Source organism: Haematobia irritans, chromosome 2 (genome assembly GCF_050003625.1).
Source record: "Haematobia irritans isolate KBUSLIRL chromosome 2, ASM5000362v1, whole genome shotgun sequence".
Classification (NCBI taxonomy): domain Eukaryota; kingdom Metazoa; phylum Arthropoda; class Insecta; order Diptera; family Muscidae; genus Haematobia; species Haematobia irritans.
This window is the reverse complement of record NC_134398.1, coordinates 207,546,531-207,572,804: the sequence shown is the minus strand read 5'-3', so window position 1 is coordinate 207,572,804 and position 26,274 is coordinate 207,546,531. Positions and strand designations below refer to the sequence as shown.

The window sequence follows — 26,274 nt, the reverse complement described above, 5'->3', positions numbered from 1 at the left end:
ACTCTGGCTTCTGGCGCCATATAAGTCCATATCGGGCGAAATATATATACGGGACTAAAACTGCGACCTAGACTTTGATTACAAAAATGTGTTCACGAACATGGCTATATCGACTCAGGAGTTCACCCTGAGCATTTTTGCCAAAGACACCATCTATCTCGTCTCCTTCTGGGTGTTGCAAACATATGCACTAACTTATAATACCCTCTTCCACAGTGTGGCGCAGGGTATAAAAAGGAACTAAATGTCGTTTTTATACATTTCACTATTTAATTTCTCTCGCTTTTCTTTTCTATTTCTCTCTTTCTTTACCCCCTCTCTCTCTCGCTCTCTAAATAAAATATTGCAACATATATATGTTTTCTAGAAATTTCAAAATTAATATATGTCTACATCCACATATATTATTTTTGTGAAACATTGATATCCCAAACATAATATATTCTAACATATTAACATATGTGTCGCAAACATTTTATGCTAATTTATGAACATTATATGTTTACTCTTAAATATATTGATGTTTAAAAAATTCAGCCGGAAACATATTTTGTTTAAAACGGAACATATGGAAAACACATATTTCTATCTCTGAGCCCTCTAACAACCATGCAACAAATTGGTCCATGTCGGTCCATAGTTGTATATAGCTTCCACATAAACCGATCCCCAGATTTGAATTCCGGAGCCAGTGTTGCCAGTATTGGGGAATTTTCCCCAAATTGGGGATATTTTTTCGTGAATGGGGACGAAATTTCTGAGTTGGGGATTTGGTAGGTAATTTTCATAAATTTGGAGAATTTTTGTGGGGATTTTTTTTTCGAGAAATCGGCTTAATCAGTTTTGTCAAAATTGTAAACTCAAAAGCAGTGGCGAGCAAGTCACTTTGTCTTATTAAAAATATTAAAAATTTAATTTCCCTGAGGATGGACAATGATGGTGTTCGAAATATTGGAAAGAATTAAAAATAAAACACTATAAAAAAAACTAAGATTTTATTTTGTTTTATTACAACATGACCTCAAGCCTTACAAACTCTACAAATAATTATACTAAAAGGTCAACCATACAAAAACTACAAAAAAAATATTTCTATAGAAAATTTTGTCAAAATTTTATTTCTATAGAAAATTTTTTCAACATTTTATTTCTTTAGACAATTTTGTAAAAATTTTATTTCTATAGAAAATTTTGTCGAAATTTTATTTCTATAGAAAATTTTTTCAAAATTCTATTACTATAGACAATTTTGTCAAAATTCTATTTCTATAGAAAATGTTGTCGATTTTTTGTATAGAATATCATCTAAAAATGTTTGTTTTTTTTTTTGTATAGAAAATTATCTCAAAATTTTATTTCTATATAGAAAATTTTCTCAAATTTATATTTCTATATAGAAAATTTTGTCAACATTTTATTTCTACAGAAAATTTGTCAAAATTTTATTTTTATAGAAAATTTTGTCAAAAATTTATTTCTATAGATAATTTTGTCAAAATTTTATTTCTATAGATAATTTTGTCAAAATTTTACTTCTATAGAAAATTTTGTCAAAATTTTATTTCTATAGAAAATTTTGTCAAAATTTTATTTCTATAGAAAATTTTGCCGAATTTTATTTCTACAGAAAATTTTGTCAACATTTTATTTCTATAGAAAATTTTGTCAACATTTTATTTCTATAGAAAATTTTGTCAACATTTTATTTCTATAGAAAATTTTGTCAAAATTTTATTTCTATAGAAAATTTTGTCAAAATTTTATTTCTATAGAAAATTTTGTCAACATTTTATTTCTATAAAAAATGTTGTCAAAATTTTATTTGTATAGAAAATTTTGTCAAAATTTTACTTCTATAGAAAATTTTGCCGAATTTTATTTCTATAGAAAAATTTGTCAAAATTTTATTTCTATAGATAATTTTGTCAAAATTTTATTTCTATAGAAAATTTTGCCGAATTTTATTTCTACAGAAAATTTCGTCAAAAATTTTATTTTTATAGAAAATTTTGTCAAACTTTTATTTCTATAGAATATTTTGTCAAAATTTTATTTCTATAGATAATTTTGTCAAAATTTTTTCTGTATAGAAAATTGTCTCAAAATTTTATTCCTATATAGAATTTATGAAGTACATTTTTGCACAATTTTTTTTTTTTGTATAGAAAATTATCTCAAAAAAATTTTTTTCTGTATAGAAAATTATCTCAAAATTTTATTTCTATGTAGAAAATTTTGTCAAAATTTTATTTCTATAGAAAATTTTGTCAAAATTTTATTTCTATAGAAAATTTTGTCAAAATTTTATTTCTATAGAAAATTTTGTCAAAATTTTATTTCTATAGAAAATTTTGTCAAAATTTTATTTCTATAGAAAATTTTGTCAAAATTTTTTTCTGTATAGAAAATTATCTCAAAATTGTATTCCTATATAGAATTTATGAAGTACATCTTTGCAAAATCTACCAAAACATCAAAAATTCTACCAATCTACCAAACAATAAAAAAATCTACCTTTTCTGGTAGAATTCTACCAACTTTGGCAACGTGTCAACCACCCAATTTTACTACTTGAATATTTACAACTAAATTTTCGTTCATACATCCAGCATTTGGAAGACAATCACCAGTCTCTTGGTGTTGTGATTCGAAATCTTGATCTTAGAGCAGTTAATTTAATTTGACAAAATTTAAAATTTTAAATTATTATTGATTTTCTACCACAGAGACTTTTACTCTTTTTTCAAAAAAAAACTTGTCAAAAATGTATTTGGGATTTTTGTGAGGAATTCAAGTTTAAATTGGGGATTTTTGGGGACGAAAACATTATAATTTGGGGAGCAGAGTCAGAAAAATACTGGCAGCACTGTCTGAAGCTTCCCGGAGTTGCAAATTTCTTCCATTCCGCTTGAAATTTTGTATGTGGTGTTAGTATAAGTTCCCTAACAACCACGCAAAAATTTGTCTATATCGGTTCATTCGGTTATATATAGCAGAAGTTATATAGAAAGAAGTTCACCAATGTGGTATCACAATGGACTGCATAGTCTAAGTGAGCCTGATACATCGGGCTGCCACCTAACCTAACCTAACCTATATATAGCACCCCTATTATAGACTCCCAAATTTCACTTTTGGATTTTCATGGAGGAACAAATTTCATCCGATCCTCTTGAGATTTGGGTCTCTACCCGAAAAAACCTCATCAAGAACTGATCTGATTGAACTGATTTTGTCTAACATAGACCATATGGACTAAGTTACAATTTACTAGACAATGTTTTAAAATAATACCTTGCCATCGGTAAGTGTGACCATAACATTGTGGATGTGGATGGATTGTGGATGACAGTCTTTTAGTAAAACTGTGTACTTAAGATTCGGCCAGGCCGAACTGACGACCATATATAATTGTTTTTATATTAATAAATAAGCATATACATTGTAAGTGTTAAGTAATCTTACTGTTTCATACGATAACTGATCTTAAGCCTAACATAGACTCAAGAAGCTATATAATTTTAATTTGTTGGCATAACAGTTAAATTACCACAACAAGACTATGCGTCATCACTCCTTCATCAATTCCTTTTTTAAGAGTCCTTTATTTTGACCATTTAGCTTTCGAAACTATTAAAATAAACAGACCGAAATAAAAGTAGAAAAATGCCAACAAAAAAAGAACAAACAAACAAAGAATTACAAACAAACCTGAAAAAATTCACTCAAAACCAACAACAAATGAGTGACGGGGGAAAAATTCAATAGTGTACGAATAAAACCTAGAAAACAAACATTTGATATTCGTTGCGTTTTCACAAAATGTTGTGAATCCCCTCTCTCCCCCTCCCAACGACACTACTCTATTTAATTCTATAGGCTTTTATTTTAGTTGTGTCCCATTTTTTTTTTGTTTTTTTGGTTCTGATTAAACAAAAAACGAATTATTTGTTTATTTTAAAGGAGACTCGTTTTTGGCGATGTGGCAGCTGGACAATTCAAAAATTTTATTTTCACAGAAGGATATTTGATCAACCTAGTTTTTTTTTGGAGAATGATTTGGTGTTGGCTTTGAGTTGGCCGTGTTAAATTGGTCAAATGAAATAAAATCGGTTAACTCATTTCATTTACATTTCTTGTATGAAAAATTATATAAAATGATGAAAAGAATTGACCTAAATGGACCATTCATGAACTGAGGGCAATGGGCATTTTAAATATTGTGGTACGAGGAATTTGCAGCATTCAATGATATAATATCCTGCAAAGCTATGGGAAGATATAGATGGCGCTACATGTAGATGCTCAATTTAAAACCATAATTTTACTTGTACCTAACTGCCATATTTGTGTGTTTGTGTATCGAAAATAATCAATCAATACCGAATAGCAAAATTTATCACTATACCGATGAAGTATCGGAATAGTGATACCTTTGACGGTACGAGGGTTGCCTTTTATTTGTCAGGATTAGCCAATCCTAGTGTTGCAATCTGCCAACCGACAGCTCTTTCGCACAGCTTGACATTTTTGAGGTTATACGAACTAAGAACAATTTTACATACAAGATAGAGGTGTGCGCGTGATACGAAATTCTCGTGACACGCGTGAATCACGTGAGTCGTGAACAAATTCCAAAGCAATTCTCGTGAATGTGCGTGAATGGGACTAAAATAAATATTTCGTTACCTTGCGTGAGAAATAAAATCGGTTCATGAAGGTGTGTGAATAATATTTCTGCAAAATCATGATCACGAAAAAATCAGGATTTAATTCATACCCGTATGTTAACTGAAATTAATTTAGCTCAAGAACTATATTCTATTTTATTAAATTTGTTACCTTTCCTGATTTGGAAAATGTCGTGAGTCGCGTGAATTTGTCATGAATCACGTGAATTGTCGTGAATCGTGCGTGAGTCTTTGAAAGTAGTTCGTGAGTGAGCGTGCGTGAGTACTGGTTTTCATTTCGTGAATGTGCGTGAGTGGGATTGACTACCACACGTATCGTGCGTGAGCGTGCGTGAATACACATTTTGCTTCGTGAATGTGCGTGAGTGTGAGTGAAATTTCAGTCACGTGCACACCTCTAATACAAGATCTATTTGTATTGTTTAGAGAAACTTAAAAGATTCATTTCACCCTAAAAATGCAAGTGAAAAAAAAAATTTGATAAAATTTTATTTCTATAGAAAATTTTGTCACAATTTTATTTCTATAGAAAATTTTATCAAAAATGTTATTTCTATAGAAAATTTTGTCAAAATTGTATTTCTATAGAAAATTTTGTCAAAATTTTATTTTTATAGAAAATTTTGTCAAAATTTTATTTTTATAGAAAATTTTGTCAAAATTTTATCTCTATATACAATTTTGTCAAAATTTTATTTCTATAGAAAATTTTATCAAATTTTTTTTTCTATAGAAAATATTGTCAAAATTTTATTTCTATAGAAAACTTTGTCAAATTTTGATTCCTATCGAAAATTTTATCAAAAATGTTATTTCTATAGATTTTTTTTTAATTTTATTTCTATAGAAAATTTTGTCAAAATTGTATTTCTATAGAAAATTTTGTCAAAATTTTATTTCTATAGAAAATTTTGTCAAAATTTTATTTCTATAGAAAATTTTATCAAAAATTTTATTTCTATAGAAAATTTTATCAAAAATGTTATTTCTATAGAAAACTTTGTCAAAATTGTATTTCTATAGAAAATGTTGTCAGAATTTTATTTTTATAGAAAATTTTGTCAAAATTTTATTTCTATATACAATTTTGTCAAAATTTTATTTCTATAGAAAATTTTGTCAAATTTTTATTCCTATAGAAAATTTTATCAAATATGTTATTTCTATAGAATTTTTTTTTAAATGCTATTTCTATAGAAAATTTTGTCAAATTTTTATTTCTATAGAAAATTTTATCAAAAATTGTATTTCTATAGAAAATTTTTTCAAAATTGTATTTCTATATAAATTTTTGTCAAAATTGTATTTCTATATAAAATTTTGTCAAAATTGTATTTCTATATAAAATTTTGTCAAAATTTTATTTCTATAGAAAATTTTGTAGAAATTTTATTTCTATTTAAAATTTGTCAAAATTTTATTTTTATAGAAAATTGTATCAAAAATGTTATTTCTATAGAAAATTTTGTCAAAATTTTATTTCTATAGAAAATGTTATCAAAAATTTTATCTCTATAGAAAATTTTATCAAAAATGTTATTTCTATAGAATTTTTTTTCAAAATTTTTTTTCTATAGAAAATTTTGTCAAATTTTTATTTCTATAGAAAATTTTATCAAAAATTTTATTTCTATAGAAAATTTTGTCAAAATTTTATTTCTATAGAAAATTTTGACAAAATTTTATTTCTATAGAAAATTTTGTCAAAATTTTATTTCTATAGAAAATTTATCAAAATTTTATTTCTATTGAAAATTTTGTCAAAATTTTATTTCTGTAGAAAATTTTGTCAATGTTTTATTTCTGTAGAAGACTTTGTCAATGTTTTATTTCTGTTCAAAATTTTGACAAAATTTTATTTCTATAGAAAATTTTGTGAAAATTTTATTTCTATAGAAAATTTTTTCAAAATTTTATTTCTGTAGACATTTTTGTCAAAATTTTATTTCTATAGAAAATTTTGTCAAAATTTTATTTCTATAGAAAATTTTGTCAAAATTTTATTTCTTAAAAAAGGGAAATGTCGATTAGTCAGATTACACAAAGTCAGCTTCGATTTATCAAAGAAGTCATGGGGCTAATCAACTTTTTGCCAATATTTAAAATCGACTTTTTTTTGTGAAAATTGAGTCAAATCGACTTGTTATGTTGGAAAAAATCGATTATGTGTAATCTTAAAAACCATCTAATCGACTCTTGGAGTTTTTGAAAATCGAGGCAAATAGACTAGTCGACTTGTGATGTTGGTAAAATTTGAACTAATCGACTATTTATAGTGACCAAAATCGACTATCGATAGTCGAATTTAAATTGAATCGACCAAATAGGTCGAAAGTCGCTACTCCAAATGTCGACTTTTCAATAATCGTAAAAGTCGAAAGACGACTTCTTCAATTTTTTGAAAATTCGGCAAACCGACCTTATTGTTTTGAAAACTCCGGAAAGCCGAAAAGACGACGATTGCAAAAGTCTACCATAACAAATCGACTATTTATAGTGACCAAAACGATAATTGAATTTAAATTGAAAAGTCGATAGTCGCCTTGCCTTGGTCATCTTCAGCAAATAGTAGCTGGGGAAATATCAAAACCTGGACCTATACCAAATTGTAAAAAAATCCGCCTATATGGGGGTCTTATTAACAAAAGGTTCTGGTACAAACGAAATGGCAAACTCACGATATACCCCCCATGCAATTATGGAGAGTTTACAAAAACTCATATGTAACCTATCTTTATCCACATGCATGCATCATTCCAATTCCACGCAATCAAGTCCTTGGGAATTCTGGATGAAATATGTTTTTTGTGGGGGAAGGGTAGTGGAGGGGGCGAATGAACTCATAAATACTTAAACCCCCTTCGTTCTCATTTTCAACATCAAATTAAGATTGCACTACAATATAGTACGACGAGTGAATATATTCTGTGAAAATTAAATCCAATTTTTTGGAAAACAAAACAAGAAAGGACCAAGCACTGATGAAAAGAAAATGAGACTATGGGCTATAATTTTAAACAAAAAGAAAAACTTTGCATAAATGGTACCTGAAACGTGGTCATTTCAATATTGGAGAGAATACAAAACTGGAAGGTACAACAGAAATGTCAATGGAATTTACATAACGCTCGAAATCCTGCACACTCACACACATACACACACCGATAAATTCACTTCTTTAGGAAAGTCTGCAGTACTGGCTTTAGATAAACAAAACGAATAGCTGTAGTGCCATGTGGAGGTAGAACATAAAATGTATGTCGATATTTTAAATATTTAATAAAACATCAAAAACTCATGGCCCCAAAAACCCAACACTATAATATATTATACTACATGCCGCTATGCCTCAGTGCTGCACAGTGGTTGGGGTAAAATGTATTAGTTTGGATTGGAATCCAGGGATGTATAAAGAGAGGGGAAATTGTTTGAACTGACAATGTTGTGAAAATCCAAATCTCTGCTCTTTTAGACCACACTCAAAAAAAGTTTACTTGGATCCAAACATTTTGATATTCCATTCCTTTGAATTAAAATTTATTTATTTTAAAGAAAGTTATCTTTATTAATGTGTAATTTGCGTGTCCTACAATAGAACAAAAATTTTGACAAAATTTTCTGTAGAAATAAAATTTTGACAAAATTTTCTATAGAAATAAAATTTTGACAATATGTTCCATAAAAATAAAATTTTGACAAAATGTTTTCTAGAAATAAAATGTTGACAAAATTTTCTATAGAAATAACATTTCGACTTTTTTATATAGAAATAACATTTTGACAAAATTTTCTATAGATATAAAATTTTGACAAAATTTTCTATAGAAATAAAATTTTGATAAAATTTTCTATAGAAATAAAATTGTAACTACATTTTCCATAGAAATAAAGTTTTGACAAAATTTTCTATAGATATAATTTTCTATAGAAATAAAATTGTGAGAAAATTTCCTATAGAAACAAAATGTTAAATTTTCTACAGAAAAAAAAATTGACAAAATTTTCTATAGAAATAAAATTTTGACAAAATTTTCTATAGAAATAAAATTTTGAAAAAATTTTCTATAGAAATAAAATTTTCACAAAATTTTCTAGAGAAATAAAATTTTGACAAAATTTTCTATAGAAATACAATTTTGACAAAATTTTCTAAAGAAATAAAATGTTGACAAATTTTCTATAGAAATAAAATTTTGACAAAATATTCTATAGAAATAAAATGTTGACAAAATATTCTATAGAAATAAAATTTCGACAAAATTTCCTTTTGAAATAAATTTTTGATAAAATTTTCTATAGAAATAAAATGTTGCCAAATCTTCTATAGAAATAAAGTTTTGACAAAATTTTCTATAGATATAAAATTTTGACAAAATTTTCTATAGAAATAAAATTGTGAGAAAATTTTCTATATAAACAAAATGTTAACAAAATTTTCTACAGAGAAAAAAATTGACAAAATTTTCTATAGAAATAAAATTTTGACAAAATTTTCTATAGAAATAAAATTTTGACAAAATTTTCTAGAGAAATAAAATTTTGACAAAATTTTCTATAGAAATACAATTTTGACAAAATTTTCTAAAGAAATAAAATGTTGACAAAATTTTCTATAGAAATAAATTTTTGACAAAATATTCTATAGAAATAAAATTTTGACAAAATATTCTATAGAAATAAAATTTCGACAAAATTTCCTTTTGAAATAAATTTTTGATAAAATTTTCTATAGAAATAAAATGTTGCCAAATCTTCTATAGAAATAAAATTTTGACAAAATTTTCTATAGAAATAACATTTTGACTTTTTTTATATAGAAAAACATTTTGACAACATTTTCTATAGATATAAAATGTTGACAAAATTATCTATAGAAATAAAATTTTGACAAAATTTTCTATAGAAATAAAATTTTGACAAAATTTTCTATAGAAATAAAATTTTGACAAAATTTTCTATAGAAATAAAATTTTGACGAAATGTTCTATAGAAATAAAATTTTGACAAAATTTTCTATAGAAGCAAAATTTTTTATAGAAATAAAATGTTATAGAAATAAAATTTTAACAAAATTTTCTATAGAAAAAAAAATTGAGAAAATTGTCTATAGAAATAAAATTTTGACAAAATTTTCTATAGAAATAAAATTTTAACAAAATTTTCTATAAAAAAAATTTTGACAAAATTTTCTATAGAAATAAAATTTTGACAAAATTTTCTATAGAAATACAATTTTGACAAAATTTTCTATAGAAATAAAATTGTAACAAAATTTTCCATCGAAATAAAATTGTAACAAAATTTTTCATCGAAATAAATTGTTGACAAAATTTCCCATAGAAATAAAGTTTTGACAAAATTTTCTATAGAAATAAAATTTTGACAAAATTTTCTATAGAAATAAAATTTTGACAAAATTTTCTATATAAATAAAATTTTGACAAAATTTTCTATAGAAACAAAATTTTTATAGAAATAAAATTTTATAGAAATAAAATTTTAACAAAATTTTCTATAGAAATAAAATTTTGAAAAAATTTCTATAGAAATACAATTTTGACAAAATTTTCTCCAGAAAAAAAAGTTGTGACAAATTTAAAGTTAATAATTTGTTTCAACACTACGACCTACACTCAGAAAAAAATTAACCTTCCACGGCACTAAAACCAATTTTTTTTTTTGTTCACGGGAATTATTATGGTTTAGTTAAAATGTCTCCAATATGAGGAACTCTCCTTGACTTTTTATTTATTTTATTTTTCTTTTTAGTGAAATAAAGATTTCTAAATTCGTCACCGTTCAGATTTTATTAAATATTTAATTTTTACCACACATGCATTGAACTTCGTATGACGCTAAAAGGCCGGTACTATGTTCATTCTTGCGAAAAATTTTTATGGAAACCATTATTTCGCACTTAGAAAGCGGCGTTTTTTTAGGTAGCTTGGAGCGCTATTTTACAGGGAGTGATATTGGATTAAGTTGGTGGTGTTGCTTGTTTTTACAAAATAACATTTTATTTTTCCTTGGGCAATTGATCTGCTATTCCTTTGATCCTTTGTATAGTTTCGGAACAAAAATATGGTCCGTGTTTGATTTATAAACCCGCACAAATAGTTTTTAATAAATAAATTATTTCAGATTGCAAATGGCGCCGTGCTATAAACGTCAGTTTTTCAACACGAAAAAACAAAGTATCACAAATGGAAAAAATTTCGCAAATTTTTCGCATTTTTTGGTTTTGTATGGAGTTTCAACGCGAAAACCGAACAGAGTACCGGCCTAAAGACAGGTTTGCAATTTTGAACTCCATTTTTTTTCGTTTGCAAATTCAGTTAGTTAAAAATTCCTAAAATTTACCTAATTTGTTTTATATGGGGTGCAATTTTTTAGTGAGACTATAAATGAAAAATGTTCCCTCAAAGAGTACACAAAAAAAATATTTTTATTGTCTTCAATTAATTGATTCAATTAATTTTTAACTGAAATGTCTTCAATCACGGATATTTTTTGCTGTGTACAAATAGTTTTCTTATGTAAAACAATTTTTGTTTAAATAAAGTTTATTTTAAGACAATTGAAATGACATTAAATAAACAATTATCTTATGTTCACTGTGCAACAGAAGAGCAAGAACGGAAGTTCAGAGAGTAAGAACGATTCTATAGAGAAAGAAGGTGAATTTAGCTAAGAGGTGCGAAGGATATGCTAGTAGACACCAAGGAAAAAAACTTTTTTTTTTTAATTTTTGAAATGAAGCAGAACCGCAGTACCAACTGTTTCTTATTTCGCCACAAAAACAAAAGTCGAAACGAATCAACGAAAAACAACAACAACAAATGGAAATTGTCTTCGTTTAGATGTACGACAACGAATGAAGAAAAGGCAAACAGCAAAAAAACAATGGACAAGAACAGAACAGAAAAGAAAAAAAAAACCAGAAATACAAAAGTAACACAACACGTAACTGAAGAGCTAACCAACCAAGCAGACAACAATAAGGTAGCAGTTAAGCAAGAAAGGAGCTAAAGGAAAACCTAAAGGAAGAATACGAAGGAAGAAAACTCGCATAAAGTTCATTGTTTTCCATATTACAACACTTTTAACCTAATTCTAACATATTAACAAACAAACACACACACATATATAGCCACAACTCGCATACTCGTTCAAATAACAAATGTTGCCCATACACTTTGCAAAATTCATGTTGGATATATTCTTTGCTTTAGTTGTTTGTGTGGTTTTTGGAGAAAAAAACAGGAATGAATGGTGTGCATATAACGATGTTAGGTTCATGTACTCTCAAACACATTCCACCGAGTATCCTGCTAACAAACATTACAACGACACACACACACATACACACGCGAGTATATGATAACACCCCAAGTGAGTGAGAGAACAAATTGTAGTGTTTCCGTTTTCCGCCTTTTTTCCCATAGAACTGAAACTGCATGACGGACGGACATAGGACCAAGCGACCGACGACCAGTAACGGTATTTTCACTGAGCAAAGGTGAAATATGTTGACTACACTAACAAGCGTTAACCAACCAACCTACACACAAACTTACTAGTTGGAAGGTGGTTTCCCTGCATCGTCGTCCACCTACCATTACAACTTGGCTTTTTTCACCTTTCAATGATTTCTAGGAATTGTTTGAATGAAAAATGCAATTCCAAGGGACCTTGTTTGAATCGCTCAAATGGCCTTTTTCTTTAGTTCCTCTGTTTTTCGTATACTGAATAACAAAATGCTTCCAGCATGACATGACCATAAATAGCGAAACAGCTGAATACATTAAGAGGCTAAAAAAAACAGTGTCATAAACAAATTGTTCCCATATACCTTACAAAATGCCTATGTTATATTCAAGACAAGGATTGACGGGTGTATGTGACAGGAGTTATGACAACATTTTGAAAAATATAAACAATAAGTCAATATTGGGTTAAAAGTAGTGCGAAGATAGCTCCAAAAAATATTCCAATATGTAAATAGTGATTTTTAAGAGCTATAGAAAAATTAAAAAAAAATCATAAAAAATACATAGACATGAACTTTAACATAACCTTACAAAAACAAAGTCTAAAGGCGTCAATTCGCACGATCTAAGTGGACAATTAACCGGTCCCGAATGTGAAATAAAATTATCACCGAAGTCGAGCCAAAAATGAACTACGTAAATTTGAAAAAAAATACCAAACAAAAAAATCATATTTTGCAAAATTTTATTTCTATAGAAAATGTTGTCAAAATTTTATTTCTAAAGAAAATTTTGTCAAAATTTTATTTCTATAGAAAATTTTTTCAACATTTTATTTCTATAGAAAATTTTGTCAAAATATTATTTCTATAGAATATTTTGTGAAAATTTTATTTCTATAGAAAATTTTGTCAATATTTTATTTCTATAGAAAATTTTGTCAAAATTTTATTTCTATTTTTTGTCAAAATTTTGTTTCTATAGAAAATTTTGTCAAAATTTTATTTCTATAGAAAATTTTGTCAAAATTTTATTTCTATAGAAAATTTTTTCAAAATTTTATTTCTATAGAAAATTTTGTTGAAGTTTCTATACATAGAAAATTTTGTCAACATTTTATTTCTATAGAAACTTTTGTCATATTTTTATTTCTATCGAAAGTCTTGTCAAAATTTTATTTCTTGTCAAAATTTTATTTCTATAATTTTATTTCTATATAAATTTGGTGAAAGTTTTATTTCTATAGAAAATTTTGTCAAAATTTTATTTTCGTAGAAAATTTTGTCATAACTTTATTTCCATAGAAAATTTTGTCAAAATTTTATTTCTATAGAAAATTTTGTCAAAGTTGTATTTCTATAGAAAATGTTGTCAACAGTTTATTTCTATAGAAGCTTTTGTCAAATTTTTATTTCTATAGAAAAGGTTGTACAATTTTATTTTTATAGAAAAGTTTGTAAAGTTTTATTTCCATAGAACATTTTTTCAAAATTTTATTTCTATAGCAAATTTTGTTAAAATTTTATTTCTATAGAAAATTTTGTCAAAATTTTATTTCCATAGAAAATTTTGTTAAAATTTTATTTCTATATAAAATTTTGTCAAAATTTTATTTCTATAGAAAATTTTGTCAAAATTTTATTTCTATAGAAAATTTTGTCAAAATTTTATTTCTATAGAAAATTTTGTCAAAATTTTATTTCTATAGAAAATTTTGTCAAAATTTTATTTCTATAGAAAATTTTGTCAAAATTTTATTTCTATAGAAAATTTTGTCAAAATTTTATTTCTATAGAAAATTTTGTCAAAATTTTATTTCTATAGAAAATTTTGTCAAAATTTTATTTCTATAGCAAATTTTGTCAAAATTTTATTTCTATAGCAAATTTTGTCAAAATTTTATTTCTATAGCAAATTTTGTCAAAATTTTATTTCTATAGAAAATTTTGTCAAAATTTTATTTCTATAGAAAATTTTCTCAAAATTTTATTCCTATAGAAAAATTTGTCAAAATTTTATTTCTATAGAAAATTTTGTTAAAATTTTATTTCTGTCTTTCCCTTTCAGAATTCTTCGGGAATAAGAAGATTTTAAATCGAAATAATAAAAATTATTTTTGTCCACATCATGCATATAAAACTTTTCCAAAATTTTAAATTGTCATAGCCAATCTCGATAATACATCTATTCAAATTAGGATTTTTTTTGTAAAAAGAGTATGACAAACATTTAGTTTTTCTTAATAATTTATAATATTCATAGAAAGCAGTCACTAAATTTAATATGAAAAAAATATTTATTGTGGTTCTAGTCAAACAAAAGTTTGTTGTTGTTTCTTTGCGTAGTTTTCATAAAGAAACGATATTTAGAGTGACATTTAGTGACGTTTTTTGAAACTTTTTTGTGACGTAGTCTGCAGAGCAAGAATAACAGCATTTAAGAATAAATTGATTTTTGTTATTTTCCAGGGGTTTTGGCAAAGTTGTTTATGGAGAAATTGGCATAGTTGTCTTGTTTTGCTTTGCTTGAGTTGTTTGAAGACTTTTGTTTTTTCAACAACGAAAGTGGCAATACACAGCTGTGACCAAAATAATAGCATTGTTCTAATCCAAAGCTCAATGAACTAAATATATAGAGGTGTGTACATGAATCAAATCCCCCAGATCCACAGATTTTAATTCCGAAGTATCTGGGAAGAGAAACAACCATGCAATAATTGGTCCACAGCGGCCCATAATTATATATAGCCCCCAAGATTCAACTTTGGAAACCTCATGGAGGGTACAATAAAATTTGACCTTCCAGAACTTTCGGCCAAAATAAAGAAATTCAATAACTCTTCCAATCATTTGGATCAACTTCAAGATTGAAGTTGATTTTTTGTTTGCTGTATACAACACACTGCCACTATTTTGATTGCAACTGTATATGTTTCTCATACCCACTGACTCAATAACTTCATTTTGTTTACCTTCTTTCTTTTGTACACATTCTTCGGAGTAGTAGTTTGTATTTTCTTTATAAAAATGTTATATATTTTTTAATAGCTTCAACTTTGCGTGTTAAATTTATTTTTTTTTAATTATTCTCTTAATCCTATCCGTTTAATATTTTTCTTTGGAAAAAAATTAAGCTTTTTATTTAACATAGAAAGTCAATGTGGTGTTGTTATTACTATGGCATTTTATCAGTATCATTTGTAGATAATTAAGAAATTTAGATGTTTGAGTAGAGCGAAATAATTTGGTGTACGAAAAAGATCAATTTTTCTTAAATGTGGATTGATTACGATTAACCCTTTCATTACCGAAATAAAGCTAATGTGAAAACTCGAATTTATCTTCTTTTTCTACTTGCACTAACAGCCCCTGTAGAAAAAAATTGTAATTTTGAGGACCTCAATTAGTTCAATAGCTATATGAGTTTTGTTCTGTTTTGTACTTGATTCTTGAATTGTGACTAAATGGCACTACGAAAATAAACGCTATAATATCTATCAAGGTTAGGTTAGATTAGTGGCAGCCCGATATTTCAATTTCTCTCTTGGAACTGAATGCTGCCCGATTCTATGTTGAGCTCCATAACAAGGGACCTCCTTTTTATAGCCGAGTCCGTACCGCGTTCCACATTGCAGTGAAACCACTTAGGGAAGCTTTGAATTTCTCAGAACTGTTACCAGGATTACTGAGGTGGGATAATCCACCTCTGAAAAACTTTTTGGTATTTGGTCGAAAATGGGTTTGAACCCACGACCCTGTGTATGCAAGGCGGGCATGCTAACCATTGCACCACGGTGGCTCCCTAAGGTGGCTATCGATCAGAGTGAGAAATAATACAAAAAATAATCCAAAAAATACCAGCTGTAATTATTGTGTGAATGTCCATTTACTAGAGACATACGCTGGAAAATGGTCTCAAAATTTCGTATTTTTCGTTTTTTATGAGAGAAGTTTATAAAACGCATGTTTTAGTGCTTATCAATACGAAAACTATTTATAGCTTATTTAGATTAAAGCCTCTACTTTAAAATAATATCGAGAAATAAATCGAAACTAAGTGTGAAAATAAAGTTTGGTGTTGTTTTCGAATTTCCTCCTAAATGGATATCGATAGACATTTGTTTAACATTTTGTTACAGAAGAAAGTACTTTCTCATTCAGAAAATACATTCCGATTAGTATATTTAATAAAAATAAAATAAAAAGATTATTTCAGTTAAGGTAAAGCTCATCTCTCTTTTCTTGAGAGAGCAAATATAAATGCAGTAACACGTAACAAGTAATTCTTACATCCCAAACGAAATTTCAGACAAACCATTTGGTTTTCTCTGTAAGCAAGTTTGTTGCAAAGAAAAGCATACACTTTTTGTGATAAATGTTGACGTTCAACTAAATATTTGATAAATATTTCAATACTTTTACTATATTGCAAGCAATTTAGAAGCAAATACTCAATTTTATAAATTAACAAAATTTTCTGTAGAAATGCAATTTTGAAAAAATTTTCTATAGAAATAAAATTTGAACAAAATTTCCTATAGAACTAAAATTTTGACAAAATTTCTTTTAAAAATAAAATTTTGACAAAATTTTCTATAGAAATAAAATTTTTGAAAAAATTTTCTATAGAAATAAAATTTTGCAAAAATTTTCTATAGAAATAAAATTTTGCAAAAATTTTCTATAGAAATAAAATTTTGCAAATATTTTCTATAGAAATAAAATTTTGCAAAAATTTTCTATAGAAATAAAATTTTGACAAAATTTTCTATAGAATTAAAATTTTGCAAAAATTTTCTATTGAAATAAAATTTTGCAAAAATTTTCTATAGAAATAAAATTTTGTAAAAATTTTCTATAGAAATAAAATTTTGACAAAATTTTCTTTAGAATTAAAATTTTGACAAAATTTTCTATAGAAATAAAATTTTGACAAAATTTTCTATAAAAATAAAATTTTGCAAAAATTTTCTATAGAAATAAAATTTTGCAAAAATTTTCTATAGAAATAAAATTTTACAAAAATTTTCTATAGAAATAAAATTTTGCAAAAATTTTCTATAGAAATAAAATTTTGCAAAAAATTTTCTTTAGACATAAAATTTTGACGAAATTTTCTATAGAAATAAAATTTTGCAAAAATTTTCTATAGAAATAAAATTTTGCAAAAATTTTCTATAGAAATAAAATTTTGCAAAAATTTTCTATAGAAATAAAATTTTGCAAAAATTTTCTATAGAAATAAAATTTTGCAAAAATTTTCTATAGAAATAAAATTTTGACAAAAATTTTCTATAGAAATTTTCTATAAAAATAAAATTTTGCAAAAATTTTCTATAGAAATAAAATTTTGCAAAAATTTTCTATAGAAATAAAATTTTGCAAAAATTTTCTATAGAAATAAAATTTTGCAAAAATTTTCTATAGAAATAAAATTTTGCAAAAAATTTTCTTTAGACATAAAATTTTGACGAAATTTTCTATAGAAATAAAAATTTGACAAAATTTTCTATAGAAATAAAATTTTGCAAACATTTTCTATAGAAATAAAATTTTGCAAAAATTTTCTGTAGAAATAAAATTTTGCAAAAATTTTCTATAGAAATAAAAATTTGACAAAATTTTCTATAGAAATAAAATTTTGCAAAAATTTTCTATAGAAATAAAATTTTGCAAAAATTTTCTATAGAAATAAAATTTTGACAAAATTTTCTATAGAAATAAAATTTTGACAAAATTTTCTATAGAAATAAAATTTTGACATTTTGACCATTAATGAATCATAACAACATACAGGCAGATAGCATTTCGCTTAATAGTGGATTTATAGAAAGTATAAATCCACTATTAAGCAATGTATTACAAAATGAAAACGTATCGATATAAAAAAACTAGATATATATATATATATTTTAATTTAATAATAGATAGAGCAATACACAAAGGACAAGCAATGGATATAATCACCAAGAGAAAGAGATTTCATTGCCTTATGGAGTTAAAAAAACACACACATTCATGACAACATTATAGACAAATTTGAAACCCCAACTAAAACCTTACTTGGGCCAAACCTATTCTCAAAATCTCTATTTTCAAACAGTTTCCCTTTATATTTATAGCCATAAGAATACCTTAAATTCGTAGAATACCTCCAATTTACGAAAGCAAAATAATTATTTGCCTGTGTAAAGGATCGATATCTTAATAATTGGGTATGTTTCCAATTTTGTTCTCCATTTTATTCTAAATTATTCTCTAGAATTGAGTGCACATGGTAGAAGAAACATTTTGATTACAATTGTTTCCTTTTCCGTTGCTATTTTTTTATTTTGTTTTTTTGTTTTTTTTTTTAACAGTATTTGTTTTGTGTGGGTTAAGTTAATTATTGACATAACCATAGCACAGAAGGGCAACTTTTAGACGACACCTTTGTTTGTTTCCGCTTGCGCAAATCTTTTGTTTTTAGTTTATTTTCTTTACTTTACTCCATTGGTCACACTGACCTCATGCCTGCCATCGACCGACCGACCGACCGACCGCAACCCAAACACATAAAATTTGCCACTTATTATTATTATTTATTCTATTTTTTTTTTTGTACAAGAACCCAAACTCACACACAAAGTTCAGCGACAACGCCGATATCCGTAACCGAAATTGTTTTCATAGTATTCTTTTTTTTCGCCACCACAAGTCAGAGGTCCGTTCATGGACTTTTTTTGGACCTTCTTCATTGACAGCGTGTTGAAAAACTACTTGTTATCTTTTCGCTTTCTTTGGAGGTTTTTCCTCGAAGCTACCAGCGATGAAATTCAAACTAAACCCCTGTTTTTGCTTCTGCCACCAACAAACGAATTGCCTTATAGTTTACGCGAGTTTTTGTTTTTGTTTACACGTTATCAACTTCATTGGAGCACAGTGGCTTAGGGGAGATATATGGAACATCACATCATAATAAGTTGCCATAACGTTTGTAATATAAGTCGGTCCACCCTGAAATTTAGACTGTAGTCAGGTCAAAATTCGAAAATTGCATTGCTTTAGCTATTTCAAATCCTATCCTATTAGATGTTCAAAATCGGTCCCTATTTTCGAGAAACATTACGCCAAACATAGCACGTAAAAGCCTGTGGGATAATAAGGGAAAATCACCCTAATTCCTGTAGTCGTCATCTCCGTCGTCTTTTGTCTGTCACCACCAATTTATATTCCGTTTGTAAGATCGGCATTAAGCCAGGGCTTCTGGCATAATTTTCGGTAGGGCTGGCTGGTACAATCTTAGATTAAAATGATTTCCTTCATGAAATTTTCCATTTTTAATTTTGTAAGCTTTAAATCCACTTTTTGTCCATCTCAAATTTAATTTTTTCTGGAATTCCCGACTCATTGACTGGATTTCCCCATTGACTTTAAATTGTTCTTACGTTTGTTACGGAAGAAAAACGATATTAAGTTCTCACAAATTAGTTTTGGAATACTGTAATGAATGTGGCGTTTTGCTGTAATTTTCAATTTTCTGCTCTGCTTGTTGTTGACATTCTGCTTTCGTTGTGGAAAATATCGGAAAACTTCACTTCTGTTTTAGCTATAGTTTTCCTATTGTTGTATATTTTTGATTTTTTTTTATCCATGTCTTTATTGTTTGCCAGAGCTGTTATTGTGGCCAAACAAAACTAGTGGAAACCAGAGAGATAATAAGCTTAATAACCCCATTTACGGAGTAAATAGATTTTTTTTTCACTAGTCTTCTGAAGTATTTCTCTCATTAGGAAACATATTTAGATGTTTAACTAATTAAATATTGAATAGTAGATTATAGCCAGCCGGAAAACCTATTTATGGTAGCTGTGATATTACAAAAAAATGTGGGCGCTATTAGCCTCAACGTGTTTAATCAGTAAGTCGTTGATTGCTTAATCGGAGTAAGATCAATTAACAACAATTTAACAAAGGCCGAATGTTAATCTAACAAATACCAATAAAGATATAAACCTTTTAAGACCTGATATAGACCTTTTAAGACCATTGGGGAAAAGAGGAATAAATGTATTACAATTATTAATTTTTTTAATTTAATTTTTTTTTAATATTGCTTAAATTGGTTTTATTATTTTCTTTGATTTTCTTCGACCTTTTTATGTTATAATAATAAATTAATGATTTTTTCAAGCTCGAGGTCTTTTTTGAATATTTTATTTATTTTTCCCAATATTTCACGATTGCCATATTGAATCGCTTCTTCAGGGGGTCTACAATAGATTTTTAGAAATTACATTTCATAAATATCACAGTATTAAAAAATTATGAAATTTTAAATAAGTCTACAAATTATTTTCTTTTAGTTAATAATTGTCAATAAGTCTTATAAATTAATATTATTTTATAAATATCGGTCGGAAATAGAAAATAGAGAAAACACACACAAATTCGTAAAATTTGTGTATTCTGTTACCCAGTTAGTATATTGAAGGACCAAGTATAGATAATAGATGCGATTATATTAAGATATTTTTGTATTAATTTGGAAATACAATACATTCACAAAATATTGTTTGTGTTGGAATAGTCCCTCGTATATCTTATTTTGTTTCAGCCAAGCGAATTAATTTAGTTTAGAAAAATAGCAGACAATGTTCACTTTATTAGCAAGCAGACACAGTTTCAGCAGTCAATTTTTGGCATTTTATCAGACCTTTTTGCTGTGTCTACTAAAAATTTTTTTTTGGGTGTAATAAACGATTTTTAATTTCGAATAACGTAAAAACCCGACGTTGTGTAAGTTTATTGGTATTATGTCCTACGTTAAAATCGAAAAATAAGTGATGTTAGGTACATATTACACACTTCAGTTCGAGTGAGCTGATGGCAGTGTTGTCAGGTTAGGCGGTTTCCCCCAAATTTAGGGACTTTTTTCACGTTTAGGGGGATTTTTAGGGTTAACATTTATTTGGGGAGATTTTTGAGGGTAAAAATAATATCTTAGGCCTTATAAAGTGGAACAATTCTCAACCAAATTTTGAAAATTTCTGGCATTTTATTATCCTTTACAGTTGCTTTTGTTGGAAGGACATTCTTAATATTTGATACAGTTAAAAACAAATTATTTTAACTTTGCAGCTAAAAGCAGTTAAAATTTTCTCGCAATTTAACACCTACAATTTGTACACTGCAACGGCAGACGATTTAAAATTTTGGACTCATTGTGGCGAATAATGTATATTATTACTAAATTTCGTTTTTTCTACTTTTTGTTTTAATTAATTTGATTTAAAAAATTTATACATTAAATTGTTTCGTTTTACCTGCTTTTAAATTGATATACATATTATATTACATATGTTGTAATTTTTACATTTTAAAATTTTCGGGGGGGTTTTGATAAAACTCTAGACCAATTTAGGGGTTTTTTCTTAATACCGAGACTACCGAGAGCGTGCAATACGAGTCTCCTTAATAACATCGTAAATTAATTAAAGTTTGCACTACTGTGTACAGGTCTATTGGTATCATGTCCTATGTCAAAATCGAAGTCATATTGTGGCCGAATTAAACATTTTCGTTCGAATGAGCGGTTGCAAATGAATTAACAGTCAGGACCGAAATAGAGCTATACGATACAACTCTAGACCAATTTAGGGGTTTTTTCTTAATATTTGGGGGGGGTTGAAGATTCAAAAATGACCTGGCAACACTGGCTGATGGTGAGTAAGCAGTCAGGACCTAAACTACCGAGATAGAGCAATACGAGTCTCCTTAATAAGATCAGTGAGATTGGAAATTTTATGGACCGTAAATTAATTAAAGTTTCCACTATTGTGTACAGTAGTCTTGTGTCGTTCCGGAACGAACTAGTTCCAACGAACGGTTCACTAAAAGGAACGATTGTCACCAGATCTATCTCTTTCGTCCTCATCGTTCCTTTTGTCATTTAGTTTTATGTTCAACTTACGCTCCATAGTTCCGCGGATCGCAATTTGATTTTTTGACGTTTGCTTGAGCTATATGACAATTTATTCATTTTGGCGCGTATGTATATTAAATCATTGATTGGTATGCTGTTCCATTTCAGGAACTAATGATTCTTAATTTCTTGCAATGAGTTTCGTTACTTCTTTAAATTTTCCATTCAATATTTTTTCTTCCTATATTTTTATAAACTATTTTAAGTAATTTTATTCAATTTTTAATATTTTTTTGTATCTTTCATTTGACCACGAACTTCGTTGCAATGTCATATCTGCCTTTAGTAGATGACAGTGATGACAAATATAAAAAGCTGGAACGAAAAGCAACGATGGAACGATTTGAAGGAACTAGTTCCTTTGTACAAAAGGAACGACGAGTCCGAATCACTATGGTGAACGATTTTGCCCAAGACTAATGTACAGGTCTATTGGTATCATATCCTATGTCAAAATCGAAATCATATTGCGACCAAATTAAACATTTTCGTTGGAATGAGCGGTATACGATAATTACATTCCTTCGAAAAAAATATCACCAACATATTTCCAATTAAAAAGTTGTTTAAAGTTAAATATTTTTTAATTAATAAATTAATTGGCACAATTTTTAATCCAAATAGAATTATTAAGTTTATTAAAACAATGATTGAAAATTTTAAAATTTTTAATTAAAAAATTTATAGATACAATTAACTTTTTAATCAAACTCGGAAATTTAAGTCAGTTAAAAAACTGATACACATTCCCAGCAAAAAAAGCGTCACCAAAAAAGTAGTGAAAATGTTCTTTTTGGATCCGTAAGTGGTGCAAAATTGACGCAGAAGCGATGAATTTAACATGGGCTTGTCGTAGGACGGAAGTCCTCTATTTCAACAGCCGTTGCACTGAATTCGCGTCACTTTTTTAGGTGTGATCCGAATTCAATGTTATGGATGTAAATTAAAAAATTCTATGATATTTTTTCAAATAAATAATTGTTATATTTTTTTATAATTTTTAATGGATTCTAACGGTTGTCGGAAACGTTTGACCTCAAATATTTTCAAAAATGCACAATTTTTTCAGATTTGATTCAGCATTTTTTTTTTTTTGACAAAATTTAAATGATTTGAACCATTTTATGAATTCTTGCTCTGTTTTTAACCTATTTGAAACCAAAAAAGTTAAAATTACCCTTTAAAAGTATGAAAAAAACAAGTTATAAAAAATTGAATTAAAAGAACTTCCTGGGTAGTTAAACATCATTGGGAGTGCATCTTCTGGAAGTGCTTTTAAAGTTGTGCCTTTGGAAGAACTTCCAAATTTTTTTTCTGGGATTGTTTTAATTTTTAATTAAAAGTTTATTTTAAACAATCAATTGTTAATCAAACTAAAAATATAATAGCTACCTTTTTATTAAAAATTTAATTGAGTTATGCAATCAACATCAATTATATTTTTAATTGAATCAATTAATTTTTTAATTCAATCATTTTCGTGATTGAAGGCATTTCAATAAAAAAAATAATTGTATCAATTATTTTCGTGATTCCTTCAGAAAAAAATTTTGTTTTTAAAAACTAGATTTTCTCATCTAACGTAGCTAGCAACCCTACCAGCAGTCGGGTCTATGACCCGGGATCGGTCACAGGGATTTCAACGCTATCCAATGACTGCAAACTCACATTTGGGGTATGCTTATTTCTTGAAAAACTCGAAAATACAAACAATTCCAAATGGCTACAACAACAACAACAGCCTGCATTATATTTCACCCGTAAAGGCCGGTATTAATTTGGCATTATCACGCTAAAGGTCAGTACTAAGTTAGAGTTTAGCCGCTTAAAATTGTACCTCTTTGATGAAATATAAAATTGTACCTCTTTGATGAAAATTTTATTAAAACTTGATGGGGAATATCCCAAAGTAACCTTTTACAAAGTTTATATTATTTTTAATAGATTATTAAAGAAAAGTAATCGTGAAAAACGGCGATTTTAGCGGCTAAACTGGAACTTAGCACTCACCTTTAGCCACTAAAATCAAAAATAAATCAGAAAAAATAATAAAAGTATACCTCTTTGATGCAAATTTTAATATAACTTGATGGGGAAAAGTCTTAAGCAACTTTTTATAAAGTTTATATTCTTTAAAATGGATTATTAGAGAAAAGTAATCGTTAAAAAATTTGCGATTTTAGTGTCTAAAGGTGAGTTCTAAGTTCGAGTTTAGCCGCTAAAATAAAAAATAAATCATTAAAAATAGTATAAAAGAAGCAAATTTTAATATAACTTGATGGGGAAAAAGTCTTAAGCAACTTTTTATAAATTTAATATTCTTTAAAATGGATTATTAAAGAAAAGTAATCGTAAAAAAATTGGCGATTTTAGCGGCTAAACTCGAACTTAATACCCACCTTAAAATAACTATTTTCACGGTTAGTTTTCTTTACTAATTTTAATTTTATAAAAAATAAATATTTGCAATGGTTATTATAAAATAAAGTTATTATAAAATTTGCAGCAAAAATATATATTATGGTTAGGTATAGTGGCAGACTATTCAGTCAATCAGTGATGCTACAGTGGTGAACTTCTCGCTTATCGCTGAGTGTTGCCCTCTATGTTAAGCTCAATGACAAGGGACCTCCTTTTTATAGCCGTGTCCGACCAGCGTTCCACAATGCAATGAAACCATTTTGAGAAGCTTTGAAACCACTCAGCAATGTCACCAGCATTAAAGGGTTTTATCAATTTTTCCGCGGATAATATTTGATATACCCGATTTCCAATCACAGGGAACGAGATGCAATGGATGCAGCAAATTTGTTTGCTCTAAGAGCTTATAAAATTCTATATGTACAACCTGCTGTCTTACTTAATCAAATCTAAGATTCATTTATAGTCATATTAAGTACCATACCATATAATAATAAAAAACTTGATCGCGTCAAAAAATGACTGATCGATAATTTATAATAAAATAATAATAAAAAAATAATAAAAGATTTACGATTTACCTTTGATTATATATAGTATCACAAAGAAACCACACTATTAGTATTTAGAAGATACCGGCTAGGGAGAATGGGATATACATTTACACTTTCGCTTTATCACTTCACTAAATTGGAATTCAAAGCAGGGATGACCAAAGATTGTCATAAATGTCTTTTAGTTTTCAAAATACCACGAAGTTTCGAACCTCGTTGTTAAAATGAATGTTCCGTGTTTTATTTTATATTCTTTTGATTTGTTTTGACAGATTAATTTATCAGCCATTCACAATTGCCATTCTTATTAGATTATTCGCATGGTTATCGATAGCAAACACTGTCTTCTATAACCTTCTCGCTGTTGTTAGGGATGCCATTCGAGACAAATGTGCTACCAATCTTTCTGAGTGTGTAAATATAACCAATAGCGATAGGCGGTAGGCGAACACTTATTTACGTGTATATCTTATGAGAAGCCCAAAATCCGCGATGGAATACAGTGACGGCTAGCGGCGTGTCGCCAAATTAAAATCTATTCTAATGCGCTTTACAGACTATCAGTTATTCCGGACGACAGTGCTCGTGTCGAACATAACCCATATATTGTGCACATTATAAGTTAAGTCCGAAGGCATAATCGATACTGCTGCATGTTTATGGGATCGATAACACATTTACCGATTATTTAGTTATCGCCGACAAGTCGTATCGATCCGGCACACTGTAAGATTCTTTATGCGCTTTACAGATTATCAGTTATTCCGGACGACAGTGCTCGTGTCGAACATATCCCATATATTGTGCACATTATAAGTTATGTCCAAAGGCATAATCGATACTGCTGCATGTTTATGGGATCGATAACACATTTACCGATTATTTAGTCATCGACGACAAGTCGTATCGATCCGACACACTGTAAGATTCTTTACAAATACCGACATGCCGTCCGAAATAACTGATAATTTGTAAAGCGCATAACAAACACCGACATTCCGTCCGGAATAACTGATAGTCTGTAAAGCGCATAATTGCTTGGTGGAAAATGGTATAGTGTTGCCATCGCGTATCAACTTTTTAAATTCGCCACTAGGCATTGTTGTTGCCTGGCCACGTGGAATTTTTTTTTTCTTCAAATAACTCAACACATAA

At 27.5% G+C, this 26,274-nt stretch overlaps 1 long non-coding RNA gene across 2 annotated transcripts in view; it reads right to left on the bottom strand.

Annotated features, from left to right (window-relative positions):
• The window catches only part of LOC142227027 (uncharacterized), a 51,355-nt gene extending 25,951 nt beyond the window's left edge, over positions 1–25,404 (bottom strand). The window contains exon 1 of one of the 2 annotated variants that reach the window (XR_012719783.1): positions 25,147–25,404. This is a non-coding gene — a long non-coding RNA (uncharacterized LOC142227027). Of the gene's footprint in view, positions 1–18,800; positions 19,198–25,146 lie in introns of those variants that run through there. The other variant, XR_012719784.1, reaches the window with a different exon arrangement.
• Between the last annotated feature and the right edge of the window lie 870 nt (positions 25,405–26,274).